Source organism: Coturnix japonica, chromosome 3 (assembly GCF_001577835.2).
Source record: "Coturnix japonica isolate 7356 chromosome 3, Coturnix japonica 2.1, whole genome shotgun sequence".
Taxonomy (NCBI): domain Eukaryota; kingdom Metazoa; phylum Chordata; class Aves; order Galliformes; family Phasianidae; genus Coturnix; species Coturnix japonica.
The window spans coordinates 92,599,436-92,605,721 of NC_029518.1; positions in this window are offsets into that span (position 1 = coordinate 92,599,436).

The following is a 6,286-nucleotide window of genomic DNA, read 5'->3' on the forward strand; positions in this document are numbered from 1 at the left end:
AGAGAGAGATCTGCTCTCACATAGACTGACCAGTGCACCTTAAGGACAATAATACGGACTGTTTTAATGAGGAGTTCATTTTCTATGAGATTTTTAAAGTATTTGTATAAAGCACAAGACAAAAAAAAAAGCCCTACAAGCGATTGACATAAGGAACCAATGCATATGTATTAAGAGGCCAAAACTCTTATCTTACCAAAACATCTGGAGGAGGCTGCTACAGGGCTCCATTTTATGGCTGCTATCAAATTCCTCCAGGAGTTCACAGCACAAGAGCTGCGTATCCAGTAAATACAGGCTGCCCAAGGCCTCATCAGCACCAACCTATGGCTGGACTACATATTTAACCCCCATCCCCCCCCCATCACACACACCATGTACTGCCCCCAATGATCCACAGACACGTTACGTTTACCCCTTGTCCCCACTAAGCATTATAAGAAATCATTTCAATTGAGTTTTTACATAGAGGGTGACGGACATGACACAGGCTGCCCAGGGAGGTGGTGGAAGTTCCTCCTTCTCATGGAGATATTAAGACCCGCCTGGACGCCTACCTGTTGAATGGTCGTTAGGGGAGCCTGCTTTGGCAGGGGGGTTGATCGATGATTCTCTAGAGGTGCGCTTCCAACCCCTACAATTCTGTATTGATTTGTGATTTAGAAACATTTATCACAAGCCACCTAAGACTCACAATTAAGACCCTATTGCAGCTCAGGCAGCTAACAGGTGGCAGACAGACTTATCACCTTTTCTCAGCTAGCATCTCAGAGGAAACCAAAAGAAACATTTACAAAAGACTTGGAAGGTTTATAACAAAACACAGCAATCAAGCCCCTCAGTGACACCCAGCTATCCAGGATTCAACTCTACGTTTTCCTCTAATAGCCAAAACCATGCAGTCACACAGCACACTTTGCCCTGTCACCATGCCATATAGGCTTCCCAAGTCTTTAAGCACTATCTATACCTATAGAGAAGAGGAAGAGGCCTCGCATCCACGAGCATCCATGAGGGGCAAAGGACAGCATCTCTTAATACTCATAAGAGAACTCACTGAACTTTCTTCACTAGGAGAGTGGCATTAGGCCCTGAGAACAGGCTTGCCCAGGGAAGGTCTTTGGATGACCCGCCGCTTGGACGGTGTTCACAGACCCAGGTGGACGGGCCCTGGGCAACCATCACTATGGGTCTCTAATGGGAAGGATTACTGGGTTGTGGGTCTCTATGGGGTCTCCTGGGCAACCATGATCTAGTAATATGTGTATGTTTGTGGATGGCCTGCTAGGCAGGGGTTGGAATCTACATTGACTTCCTCTGAGATCCCTTCCAACCCGGGGTCATTCTGTTGATTCAATCCCCACCTATTCCTCCTGCTGTACAATCAGTTTCTGCTCGTGCCACAGCATAAGAGCTCGCTGTTTCCCATGTTGACCATCAGGAGGAAGGTAAAGGAGCACACAGTTTGCTTACAGCTCCGGGAGAAACAGAAGAGCTGTGACGCAACCTGTTTACATCACCCTCACATTTTTCCTGCCACGGGGTAAGAGGAGGAAAGATGAAGAAAGAAACTGACTAAAAGGGAACTTGTTTGCTCCGCGCTTTAACTCAGAAATGCTGATCTCACGTACTTTTCTCTTCCCTATTTTCACAGAATCACAGAATGACCTGGGTTGGAGGGACCTCAAGGATCATGTAGTTCCAACCCCCCTGCCGTGCAGGGCCACCAAACATACACATTTACTAGATCAGGTTGCCCAGGGCCCCGTCCAACCTGGCCTGAACCTCCAAGGAACGGGCATCCACAACCTCCTGGGCAGCCTGTTCCAGGGCCTAAACCACTCTCCTAGTAAGAACTTCCAATAACATCCAACCTAAATCTTCCCTCTTTCAAGCTTCAAGAACCATTTCCCCGTGTCCTGCCCTATTGTTCAGCCCTTTCTGAAGAAAGGGGTGTTGAGTTCAAAACACAACTTTCCACGCTTCAGCTTCGGCAGTGCAGAAGCGCTCCGTCAAAGCACAATGGTAACAACCCCCCTCTAAACAGCCCACGTCCCCACGTTGGAGCCCCAGCGCATGCGCGATACGGCGCAACCGGAACCTCCGCCACCGCCCCCCTCTGCCGCCCCTGCTCCAGCTACTCACCAGTACCCCAGGTCCCTAACAATGATGGTGCGGTCCGCACATGAGCAGCCACAACAGCGATGCTGTAACCAAACGATTCGCGCTCCGTTTGAACGTCATGGTGCAGCAGCTCGCTCCTGCCGCTCCCCGCTCCGGCCCCGCCGCTCGCTCCTCTACACACAGCGCTTCGCGGCTGTTAGGCCGTCAAACCCCGCTCTGACGTCACCGCAGCTCCGACCAATCGCGTGTCGACAGCTTGGAGGGGAGGGCCGTGCCCGCGGGTGGGCCTACGCGTTGCCGCGGTAACAGCGGATGACAGCTCCGCGGACCAATGGCAGCGCCCATGAGTGCGGACCACGCGGCCGTTCACCTGCGCGCGCGGCGGTGGCTCACCTGAAGGCGAGGCGCGGTGGGGGCCGGCCCGTGTCCGCCAGTTGGGAGGAGGCCGCCCGCCTTCACCTAAGCCGAGGAGCCCGAATGGCGGGGCGTGGGGAGCGTTGTCGTGGGCTTTTGTGCCATTAAAACACATGCAACGAAAGAAAAACTTATGTGCAGACGGTCCTTTGTCATAAGGGAAAGCGTAGTCACAGAATCACAGAATGACCCGGGTTGGAAGGACCTCAAGGACTCTGTATTCCAACCCCCCTGCCTGGCAGGGGCCACCAAACATACACATTTACTAGAGTCAGGTTGCCCAGACGACCCCCATAGAATCCCCATAGAGACACTAGTAGACCCCATAGAGACCCCATAGAATCAGGTTGTCCAGGCCCGTCCAACTGGTCTGAACACCTCCAAGGACAGGGCATCACACCAGCCTGTTCCAGGGTCTAACCACTCTCCTAGTGAGAGAACTTCCCCCTAGACAATCCAACCTAAATCTTCCTTCTTTTCCTTAACCATTTCCCCACTGTCCTGTATTGTCCAGCCCTTTTGGAAGAGTCTTGACCCCCCTCCTGGGAGTAAGTTCCCTTCAGGTATTGAAAGGCTGCAATGAGGTCACCCCGCAACCTTCTCTTCTCTAGGCTGAACAAACCCAACTCCTTCAACCTGTCAAGTCACTTCAGTGGACCTCAGAGCACCCAAATCCTTCAGATTCCACTGAAATTCAGCTAGTATTGTCACAAGACCAATTCACTTAAACCCTTTGGCTGTTCTTTTAGAGAAAACCCAGCAACTTCCCCCCCCCCCCAAACGTTTACAAACTGTGACACCCCACACAATGAACAAACGTTTACAAACTTCTTACAATTGAGTTACTAGTATCGTGCATTACGTGGTGAGTAGATGCATAGTGTGAACAGAAGAGGTGAGCTTGAGTTCACACGTGCTTTAATTTTTTATGAGTCCCTGTTGCTGAGTGGTGACAACGCTGCTAGTCCCATTGAAAATTACAGGTGCTACCGAATGCATGTGTTAATTACAAGTAATGTATATAAATCCCAAGTGCTGCCTTTGTATGTGAGAGATAAGAAGTGCTTGTGTTCCCATAGAAAGGGGCACTGTAAACTCCCCCCGACCCGAGCACAGCCATGGGTTTGCAGACCTGCTCTGTTGATACACATACATACATGCACCGTTTATTTTAACCTTGCTGCAGCTGCAAGTATTTCCTTCTTGGCTGTATACAACTGTTTGGAGACACTCATAGAACATAAATATTTGCTGTGTGTATATACACCAAGACGTATGTTATTATCACTATTAATACTGGTTGTTCGCTCTGAACAATGAGAAGGTAACAAGGGTGACTAGTTCTGTTGATACATTCCAGATCCTACAATTAACACGTTTGATTGTTTGAGCTACTTAGTCTATTTTTAAACATGAACTGTTGCTGAGATGTTTGAAATGATTTACTTGAAGGCTTTAAAACCGACCTTTTTTATTTTAAATCTCCCATGTTCCATAATTGGTGTTTTTCTTCCTTAGGGCATATTTCATTTTTGAATAAACATGTTGTAAGTGCTGCTAAAGCTGCTCTAATGATCCTGTTATAAACTATTGTTTGTTTCCTTAGTGCTCCTAATGTTCCCTGTGCACAGATGCTTAATTATCAACAGACCGATTTAATGTAACAAAACCGGACTGATTTTAATCAATATACATGCAAGTATGTAAATAAATATCAAAAGAATCTGCATTTTGTTGGATTCAGTCATCTAAAAAATCTGTTTTCTCACAGACGGCATGTTGGGAAGCCTAAGCCAACTGTTCCTGCAGCATTCACAACTGAGCTGCTTCCATTGTTCATGCGGAACAGAGGAACTGTGGGTCTCTTCATGTGTGGGAGAGGAATTCAAAGGACTAGAGTGGGTCGGAAGAGCTTCTTTCTTGTGTTAGGTGCTTGGAAGCACCTAGATCTCACTTCCAAATTAAAGTGCTGTGGTTTGTGAGGGCAAGTTCTTGAATGGAGATCTTCCACAGCTGGAAACACAGCTAGTTTTGCTGGCGTCTCTCCTTTCAGGCTCAGATCTTCAGGGCTACTTTCATGAGATGAAAGCAATCTTAATTAACTGTTCATATCTTTGTCAGCCAGACTCGGAATGAGAACTGATGCATTTCCCATGAGCTTCACCGCTCATTATACTCTGCAGACAACAAAGGTACTGAGAAGAATGATGTGAATGTCATTTAACATCGCAAAGCAGCTTTCCACAGCTGGATAGGTTGATGTGGAACTATTGAGTGGGGGAAAGAAAATCACTCTACTATCTCCTCCCCTCACAATAAAACAAAGAACAAAAAACGACAACCACGAACGAAACGAAATGAAAAGAAATTGCATTCAGAGAATGACTGCATTGTTTCCTATGAAATGGAGAAGAGAGGACAGGTTAATAACTTCAGTTCCACTCCCTGTGAAAGATACCAGTTCCTCCATGCCACAGGCAGCCCAGATGACCTCAGGGAAGACACTTCCTTCTCTCTGAGCCTTAACTCTCCTCTTTTTCTAGTTCAGAGAAGATCTATGAGGCTAAATGTAGTAATGATTCTGAAGGGCTCAGCTCAGCTTGCAGTCATGACAGCCAGAACAAAATATCAGGAGAAAAAGAAGGAACTTTTCTTCCCAAATAGCAAAAAGACCTTGGCACTGTGGGAGCAAATCGTCCACTTCTTACAACAGTAAGAGTACAAGGCCCTAGACTCACCCGCTACTGATAAGCAGCTGCAAAAGGATTCCAGTTCCCTTACAAGCACAGCACTTAACTCCTTCCCTCCATTTATGCAGAGAGGGAAGGAGTGTTAAGATCATGGTGTTCCTCACTACCCAGGCTGGTAGCCTCTGTGGGCATGGTTCATACTGCTTTATAATGAAAACCCTGTGCAGTTTGGGGCTGGGGAAACTGAGGAACAGGGAGATGAAGTGATGTCCCCAATACCACAAAGGCACTTGATAGGAGCAACAAGGAAGTCTCCTGTCCTGTGGATGTGAATATACCTGGGCTGAGAGCATGGACTGGCTTTTTGCTTCCTTAGAGATGATAAGAGGGTATTGGAGCAAAAGCGAAGTGTAAACATGAGGGGGAAAAAAACCACCTAAAATATATTAGGTGGGAGAAAATCTTTCCTGTTCGTGACTCACAGAGTGAAACCCTGGATATCCTGAAATGAGTACTACCAAATGTTACTGCCCTTATTCTCTCAGATGGATTCTGCTAGAAGAAAACAGACAAATCCAAACATTCCGTGATTTCTCGGAAAAGAGAGAAGAATGTATCACAAAGGGTTTTGTGGTTACTGGATTTTACTTCATTGAATTAAACAACATCACTTTTGGATCTCTAAAGTAACATCCCAGTCATCTCTAGTTTTCGTTTTAGTTGATTGCTGTTAACAATATGAATTATCTGTTACTACAGATACATTCCAAACCTTTTAACTTGTAACAGATGGTTCAGAAAGTCAGGGCTAGAAAAGCAGCTAAAATATGACAGCGTGATGTAAAACTTTTATTAACACAAGACTGGTTCTGGGTTTCTTGTACTCTCAGGCTTTCTTAATATCAATAACTGAAAAAAGTTCCCATGTTCATTTGAGGATTCAAAGTTTGCTAACCCAGAAGAGCTGCAGTTCATTTAAATCAGCCTTCATACAGCTGAGGAGAAATAAAAATGTCTGAAAATAACCTACAGCGTTTTCCCCAATCTAGGCTGGTACT